Genomic DNA, 9,947 nt, shown 5'->3' on the forward strand with positions numbered 1-9,947 from the left:
TGATAGGGACTAAGTCACACTTATGGAAATTAATCCTCATGCCAGAGAGGTGCTCAAAGCAAGAGAGCAGCCATTTCAGATTTCTAGCATGATCAATGTTATCATCTAAAAAGAGTAAGGTGTCATTAGCATATTGCATGCTTATCACACCAGCTGGATAGGAAGGGGGGAAAACCCCAGCAATCAAATCATTATCAACAGCTTTCTTCAACATTCTAGTGAATACATCAGCTACTAAATTAAACAACAGGGGGGAGATAGGGCCCCCTGAGCAACTTCCCAGCAATGACAACACTCGGTACCGTTAATTCGACACGTCCTAGCACCCTTCCCAGCAATGAAAAATCACTATCGGTACCATTAATTCTGACACCTACAAAACCATTATGAAGAAGAGATTCAAGTTGTGCATCCACTTTGGGCCAAATCCTCTCCTCCCCAACATTCTAAGCAAAAAATTTCTACTAATCATGTCATAAGCTTTTTCATAATCAACCTTAAAAACAAAACCAACCAGTTTATTGCTGGCAACAACATGAACTATCTCATGAGCTGACACAATACTTTCTAAGATAAACCACCCTTGCATGAAAGCACTAGTTGGGAGAAATTAAATCATTGCAGGGCCAAACCTATTGGTGGCACACTTCACAATTTTTTTAAAACTACAGTTAATCATAGCAAGAGGTCTAAATCTATCCATGGTCACTACATTGGACTCTTTAGGAACCAAGGTCAAGAGCGAGAGGTTAAGTCTATATAGATCAAGTTCTCCTCTTTCCTACTCTCTTTAAAGAGCAAATAGATCATTTTTATAAGATCCCAAAAGTGTTGGTAAAAAAGAGAAGGAAAACCATCAGGGCCAGGGCCCCTCAGCATAAGAGCCAAATACAACAATTTTGATCTCCTCTTTAGAGAAGGGGGACTCAAGCAGGATGATATGCTCCGCTGTGGCATTGCTTATCCTGCGTGGTGTGTTAGTGCAGCAGACAAGCAATTTAGAGAAGGTAAATAGTCGCTAGGTCATGCATCTGGCTAGGGTTTTTTAAGCTTTGAAGGTTAAGGGACATTAAGACGATATAAGAGGAAGTTTTGCTTATTTTAACTTATGATTTCGACTCCTTTCGAAGGTAAGCCTGACTGGTAGCTTTAGGTGAGTGGTGATTGGAATCTTGTAAGTGGAACTTGTGTTGTGTTCTCGCGTCTATGTATTCACAATGAATAGGGAGGCTAATATCCAAGGTGCGTTTCGTGCGCCTATGGTCTCGAGTTTTGTTCTCTTGGTGGTCCTTTTTTGATACCCGACTGGGTCGTCTCTCCACGTCTAATCAGCGATGAGATGATGGACATTCTTATCGGGCTTAACTCTCGGTGTTTCATGATTTAAGGAAAATAAATAGTTGGCTTACCGAGTCAAATACCGGTTATAGATGTGTCCGGTTTGGTCTTACTTATTCCTAACTTACAATACAAGTTAACTACTAAGCCGGTTTCGGCTACAGGCCTTGAACCGACCATGGGCCTTGAGCCCTCATCTGTCTTCTTGGGCTTTAACATACTTAACTACTGACGAAGTTAACCCGGCCCAGATAGGCCGGTTTACGCCCAGTAGTAATATCCCCAACATTAGGCCCCAGATTGATTTGAACGGGTTCATGTCAATCCTTTAAAAAAGCTTCATCTTCAACATCTTCTCATAAATTGGTAAACCGCCATGATGTCATCTTCTCTGATTGCTGTAAACCGGAGTGACAAGTCACCTGTCATAACGAAGCTATCCATTATGCTTCTTTGTTTAATAGATCGGCGGAAATCGAGGCGACAGCTCCGTTTTGTGGCCCCTTGATTGTCGCGCCTGACTCATGTTCTTTCGCCTTATAAATAGGACCGAAGGGTCATTTCTTTTCTCCTTCCGTGCCTTCTTCATCTTCCTCGCGTCGCCAGCCTCGGAGCTCCGCCGCCGCCGTCGACCTCTGCCTCATCCTTGGCCGCTGCATCAACCTGAGCGCACCAGAACATCGCGGCAACCTTCCGCATCTTCCTCAGCTCCGGTAAATCTTCTATCTTTTCCCCCGCAGATCTGGCCTAGGGTTTCGCAGTTCTTCAGTGTTCATCGTCTGCCTCTTGCTCATACAATAGATCTTTAGATGAATCCGCAAATCTTTATTCTGTGCAATGATAGTTGTTTGACCTTCGCCTTTACTTATGCATCTCAAACCATGGGTCTATATGAACGTTTTGCTCATTGGTTCGGTACTGCTCCTTTGAACCTCTAAGTATTTATCTCTTCTCTGAACTTGCTTCAGATCCAATGCTGTAAAGAAATCTTGTGAAACCTGTTTGTGCGTACTTGTCCATCCGCAATCTCAGCTTTTCAATGCTTAGATCAGGCGGTTTAACCTTATAGAAAATTTTCCAAACCGGTATATGCCATTAGTCCCCTTGTTGAACCGCCAGATGTTGGTTGCTTCATGAAACTCCGGTTCAGATAGTTCTGTCTCCGGTTTAACAGTGCCCATACCAACGTACCTTGATCAAATGCATTTTTGAACCGGGATCTTCTACCTTGTAGATTCCATCATGGCCAAGCAAGTATATGAGTGCAATTGGGTTCCTTCTCGCGTCACAGAGGATCAACTGGACGATTTAGTCCTGATTGGCGCTTTAGGCAGCAAAGATACCATCCATTGGAGGGCTCCTGGCAAAGAATGCCCTCCCACACCTCGAGAGGAGAGGTTGTTGTTTTCGTAGATCACTTAGCCCGGGGCTTTAAGCCGCCCGGTATCTAAATTTTACCGGATGTTTTAGCCGATTCCCATCCATCTGGCCTCCAATCTCGAACAAACTGGCCTCCGCAACTCTGTATACATATGTGCCACTTCACAAGTGCTCTATGAGGGTGCTCTTATAGAGAGAGGTGCACGCACGATTCGTGGTAATTGTGTGTAAGAAGATCCTCTTTCTACATGCTAAACACTCGCTTGCTTATTGAGTCACCCCATTTTTACAATAATATGATTGGTCGTCCTCTATGGCTGTTTCTAGGAGTCGGTAAACTTTTAACGGATGAGTGCCTGTCAAACTTCAAAGGCTTCATAGTGTACAAGGAGGACTTGTAGTGTCTCTTACCCTGGCCGGCACAATGAGGAAGCATCGGAGGTCACCCAAGTGTGAGAGTTTGGGAAGAGTGGTATGTGACTCGAGCACATGGATTTCTGACAATGGGCGCAAAAGAAACATGAGTGCTCTAGACTATGACTAACGCGATTTGAGAAAGGTACATTTGCTCCCTGCTTTTCGTCCGGGAGCGGTCGAAGCGGAATTCAAACCCTTTTCCTTCAAAGATTGAGCTGTGCACCCAGGAGAGGAAGGCAAATATGCTCCCCAGCTTGGTTCAAGACGCTCAGGCCTATTTATTGGACCAAGGAGGTGCGATTTGAGACAGGGGGTTTGATCTCCGCTCGCTTTGTTGAAGGAAGACATGGAGAGGTCACTATACATGCCCGCCTTATAGTCTCAGTGCAGATCGCCAGTTATGTTTGAGCGAGGATTTAAATACAGTTCTGACAGTGTTATAGAGAATGTTTAGACCCTCAATCTGCTGACGTTTAAAACTCCGCTTCTCGGATGGGAAGAATCACAGAGGGTCGTGCAATAAGAGTACACTGGAATTGAACTGGAAATCGCTCTGGCACCTCAATCTAGAATACGAAGTAACGTGGCTACGCTCTGTCGTTTTCGTGCCCCAAGCAAAACCTTCTAGAGTCTATAGGACTGTTATTTTATCTCGCAATTCCCATGCAGTGAATCTATCGTTAATGTTAACATAAGTGTCTGTGAAGAATAAACAGTGTTCACTGTGCATAATCTCTAGGATGAAGCACAAGTGAAGCAATGATCTGTTTTGGAGAGAAGATACTCTAAGTCGAAGGAGAGAGAAACCAGAGGAAAAAAGACGAAATTGGAAAGAGCAAGACGTGCAAAAGTACCTATAAAGTGTGGTATAAGGAATGTAACATGACGACATATGGAAAATATCTAACACCCCGCACAATGTCCTGATGAGAAATAATCCAGGACGTAATGTGACTTGATCAAGTAAAATCAAGATAACATTTGATGATTGATATGTGAACGAGGTAATCGAGATGCACAGAAAGTCCAGCACCAGGATGATAGATGAGATGATGTATTATCTCTCTCTATTACATCTGTGTCGCGCACAAGGTAGAACTCTTGTGACCTTGCGTGAAACAGTAGAGAATATCGCCGTCGTGGAAAACCGGAATAAGTTATAATTTTCTCTATGCCTGCTCTGCTTATTTGGATCCCTAAACGTTCTTATGAAATGACCCTAGAACGACGCTAATCTCGTCGGTCTAAGCCCAGCGGGTACCCAGCGCGCCTAGTATGCACCTCCGCCGAGAGATACTCAAACACCTTGAAAGCGCGTCGAGAAGGTTTCCTCAATGGATTCAGTGCTTGTCCTAATGACGCCGCTGGCTGGGCGGAACCTGGTACGCCCGTCTACTGCCGGAATATTACTCAGGTGTACTGCTCGCACTCATCTTACTGTGATGTTCGCGGCGCGAAGTCGTCATCGGCTAGTGTGCTCCAGCGTCCACCGGGCTCAAACCCCCCCCGTGGGGCTGTGCTCAAGAGCTGTATACTTATTGTGATGGCCAATAGGACGTCGCTTTAAGAAACTATGGCTGGTATATGTATCTAGGCCAAAACTAGGGCAGAGCAAGCGATGCCGACAGCGCCTTTGCGACTCTAGTACAGGCGTGCCTCCTGGCGGGTCGTCGAGATAAGTGCTAGGCGGCGCAGTGCGAGGGTGGAAGAAGGGAGATAATGACCGCGGTAAGTTGTGACACATATAGGCGCAGGTGGTGGCATGTCGCTATATACTCAGGTGCCCCTAGCGATTCGCATGCCAGCTCGTGAAGGTAGTACGATTCCATTCTCGCATGGCAAGGCAGGCAAGGTATACTCCTTAGTGTGAGGAGCGGCTACCTTGAGATGGTAAAACCCCACTATATTCCACCCGGACTGCCATGACTGTGACGATGATCTATTGATGAAGTGAGGAGACTAGACCGGCTCTCAGTGTCTTGTCAATTCAGCCCACAGGCTCCTTTCATTCTCGGGATTTGTATTAGATTTTGTGCCAAGCGACGGTCCAGGCAAAACCTACTTTAATTAAGATGGCATTTGAAGCATTAGGACTTAGGAATGGCATATGGTTGTCTTCTGTCTCGAATCTTGTTCCGCGATGAGAGTGGCTCATACTGTATCCGCGCCAAGTGTGAAGTAGCGCGGACTGACGACAGTTCTCCGAAATTAGAATGCATATGACTTGGAGAGGAAGATATATGCGAGGAGACGAGGCGCGAACATATCACCTGGACGTAGAACAAATTAAGGTTATGGCACGCACGTCGACAGGCTACTTAGTGCTCAAAAATGATATTCTGACACGAGGGTGTTTCTGCGAGCAACGAAGACAAGCAAGAAACTGAGCGAGTAGACCAAATTCGTGTGATATATTGCGATATAATAATAAGCTTTAGTTGATCAATGTGTGGTGCAATGGTGCTGGTCATTGGCCACAAACGAAGTACGAGAAGTTGGAGCAGCACACACTAGTTATGTATACATCTTATGGCGAAACTTTATAATCTTAACAATAACCCGCTAAATGTTGCGAACACGACTCAACTCAAGTGCGAAAGACATGTGATATATTGGTGAGTGAGAGTGCGCGGCAATGGTACGAGTCCAGAGCATTCGAAAAGTGGGTACGAATAATACCAACCCTAACTTTGTTTGTCCCAAAATCGGACTCTAAAAAATAGCCGATTACTTAAGTTACTTTCCGAAATTTACATGGGGGCTGAATTGCGCATGAGTGAAACACTTCCAAAATTGATGTGAAATGGTTGATCGTCTCTCAGACCGTGGAATTAGGCTTATGGGGACGAATATTTTATGGAGGTGTGCAGTGGCTTGTATAGTTTATTCGTTTCCATTGCTTTAACTGCTGACTCATAGGAAATTATTAGGTACGACTGAGGGACAAAAGGAATTATTCGTCTCGCACGCTCTGGGTCTCTGAATCAGATGAGTTGCCAGCCTCACTTTCAAGTGTTTTTCTACTGTGGGAGTTCGCCTTGTTGACGTAGTCAACGACTTACGATATGTCTTGTCAGCTTGAGAAGACGTTCGGGCGCACGTATACTTTACTTGTGTGCTTTATGCAGGCATAATCTTCTAGAGTCAATACCAACTATGTGATAGCGAGGGTGGAAGTTGTTAGAGTTGGAATGCTCGTGCACTGCGTCGGACGACGCAGACAGTATATCGAAACGCGTGATCAAAAGGATATCTTAGTCTTTCCTGCACGCACGGCAAAGACTAGAACAATGGTAGCACGGCGCACACATATGCTTTAACATGAGATCTGAACAGAGATGTTGCGATGTGAATTAGTATAAGCTCTGTTCAAATGCTTCTCGGGATCGATAGTTGACGGTGTGTGGGTTCTGTTTTTTTTTTGACGGTTCTTGGTGTGGGTCGTGGACACTCCAACTGGATTACATACATGTGCTGATAAGGTCCTTTGCCACGACTACTGTTGCGATACTCTGAACTTTTATCAACAAGAACCAAGAGTTCGTAACGACGCATGAAGCAAATCTCAAAGGGTGTCTGGCTTTTAGTGTATATGGATGGAAGGTCGGAGGTGGGAGTTTCGTTGCTGTACTTGGCCGTGAGGGTGGGGTTCGGTATAGAATAAGGCTCCCTTGACTTGTTGTTTCTTTTTCCACCAGTATACGGACTTCTAAAATATAGCCTATACTTAAGTATTTAGAATTCATTGGGGCCTGGGCCCATAATAGTCGGCGGGTGAACGAGCAGCCTATTAGGGAATTGCCTATGTGGCATTGCTTCAGCGATATAGTTATGAGCGATGTCGGCTTATGTCTTGGAAGTGTTATTTTGCGTCCAATGTGGACCAGTTAGCTGTGGCGCACTCCTTAGTGGCACGAGCTCTCTTCAGACAGTCACTGCAAATAATCACTGTAATTTGGTAAACTTCCGTTCTTACTTCCCCTGGCACATGACGATTGCAGATTTGATGCGTGAGGATGTTCGTGTGCTACTACAAGTTCTGCATCTCTCATCTGTGTAACGCAAGACTCAGACACTCATACAATGTCAATGTGAAAAGCCACACAACGCAATGTAGTCGCAAAATTGTTAGCTGGCATGCATTCATATATGCTCACATTGAACAATAGCATTCATTTACCAAGAAACGAAAGTATCCTGGTAATTTTAATTGCGTTCAACTTGTCATTGGCGCGTGGAGACCCAGTGCAGACTAGTATGTGTTCGAGTCCTACAAAAATGCTAACACTAAGTCAACAAGATAACGCTGGGTCGATTGTAGAAGGGGTTGCTGGGTGTAACAATGGTATTGGATGTCCTCTATCTCCCCTTCTTGAAATGAAGTCGTCCTCGACGGAAGCTCATCTTCCTCACCCAAATAAGGCTTCAAATCTGCAATGTTAAAAGTGGGACTAACCCCAAAATCTGCAGGTAGCTCAAGTTTATATGCATTATCATTTATTTTCTCTAACACCTTAAAAGGACCATCAGCACGTGGCATTAGCTTTGATTTGCGCAAATTAGGAAATCTATCCTTATGCAAATGTAACCAAACAAGATCTCCAGGTGCAAACACAACATGTTTTCTACCCTTATCTCCAGCAAGTTTATATTTAGCATTCATACGCTCAATGTTTTCCTTAGTTAACTCATGCATTTTTAAAATCAATTCAGAACGTTCTTTAGCATCAAAATTAACCTTCTCTGAAGATGGAAGAGGCAACAAATCAATAGGTGCACGAGGTAGGAAACATACACAATTTCAAAAGGGCACATCTTAGTAGTAGAATGCAATGAGATGATTATAAGCAAATTCAATATGAGGCAAGCATTCTTCCCACATTTTCTTATTATTCTTCAAAACAGCCCTAAGCATAGTAGACAATGTTCTATTGACTACTTCAGTTTGTCCATCAGTTTGGGGGTGACAAGTAGTACTAAAAAGCAGCTTTAGTCCCCAACTTAGCCCATAAACATCTCCAAAAGTGGCTAAGAAATTTAGTATCACGATCTGAAACAATAGTATTTGGCACACCATGTAAGCGAATAATTTCACGAAAGAACAAATCAGCAACATTAACAGCATCATCGCTTTTATGACATGGTATAAAGTGTGCCATTTTCGAGAACTATCCACGACAACAAATATGCTATCCCTCCCCTTCTTTGTTCGAGGTAAACCTAAAACAAAGTCCATAGATATATCCTCCCAAGGAACACTAGGTACAGGCAAAGGCATATATAAACCATGAGGATTGAGTCGTGACTTAGCTCTTTGACATGTAGTGCAGCGAGCAACAAAACGCTCAACATCCCGTCTCATCTTTGGCCAAAAGAAATGTGTAGCAAGTATATCCTCCGTCTTCTTGACGCCAAAGTGTCCCATTAATCCTCCTCCATGCGCCTCCTGCAACAACAAAAGACGAACGGAGCTAGCTGGAATGCATAGCTTGTTAGCACGAAACACAAATCCATCGTTAAGAACGAACTTGTTCCAAGTTCTCCCTTCCTTACAATTCTGCAATACATCTTTAAATTCAGCATCATGAACATATTGATCTTTGATGGTGTCCAAACCAAATATTTTAAAGTCAAGTTGTGAAATCATATTATAACGACGAGACAATGCATAAGCAATAACATTTTCTTTACCCTTCTTGTGTTTAATGACATAAGGGAAAGTCTCAATGAATTCAACCCATTTAGCATGTCTACGGTTCAGTTTTGCTTGACTTTTAATGTGTTTCAAAGATTCATGACCAGAATGTATAACAAATTCCTTGGGCCATAAATAATGTTGCCATGTTTCTAAGGTCCGAACAAGAGCATATAATTCTTTATCATAAGTAGAATAGTTCAGACTAGGCCCACTCTATTTTTCAGAAAAGTATGCAACAGGTTTGCCATCTTGTAATAACACACCTCTTAATCCAATTCCACTAGCATCACATTCAAGCTCAAAAGTCTTATTAAAATCTGGAAGTTGGAGTAAAGGAGCATGTGTCAACTTATTTTTCAATACCGTGAAGGCTTCTTCCTGTGCGGTACCCCAAACAAAAGGCACATCCTCCTTTGTAAGCTCTTTGAGAGGTGCAGCAATGGTGCTGAAATCTCTCACAAAATGCCTATAGAAACCAGCGAGGCCAAGGAAACTCCTCACTTGTGTGACCGTTTTGGGCTGCGGCCAACTCTCAATAGCTTCATTCTTGGCTTTATCAACTTCAATTCCCTGTGGAGTAACAACATAGCCAAGAAAAGATACTCGGTCGATGCAAAAGGTGCACTTCCCAAGGTTACCAAACAAACGTGCATCACGTGGAGCAATAAAAACAACACGTAAATGTTCCAAATGTCCCTCCAAAGATTTGCTATAAATCAATATGTCATCAAAGTAAACTACCACAAATCGTCCAATGAAAGCACGTAAAACTTTTTTCATTAATATAATGAAAGTACTAGGTGTATTAGTTAACCCAAAAGGCATGACTAACCACTCATATAATCCAAACTTAGTTTTAAATGTTGTTTTCCATTCATCTCCCAATTTCATACGAATTTGATGGTATCCACTACGCAAATCAACTTTGGAGAATATTGTAGAGCCACTCAATTCATCAAGCATATCATCTAGCCTAGGAATAGGATGACGATAACGAATAGTAATATTATTAATGCCTCTACAATCAACGCACATACGTGATGTACCATCCTTTTTCGGCACTAAAATGATAGGAACAACACAAGGACTAATTGATTTGCGTGTATAACCTTTG

This window comes from Triticum urartu, chromosome 4, assembly GCF_003073215.2.
Source record: "Triticum urartu cultivar G1812 chromosome 4, Tu2.1, whole genome shotgun sequence".
NCBI lineage: Eukaryota > Viridiplantae > Streptophyta > Magnoliopsida > Poales > Poaceae > Triticum > Triticum urartu.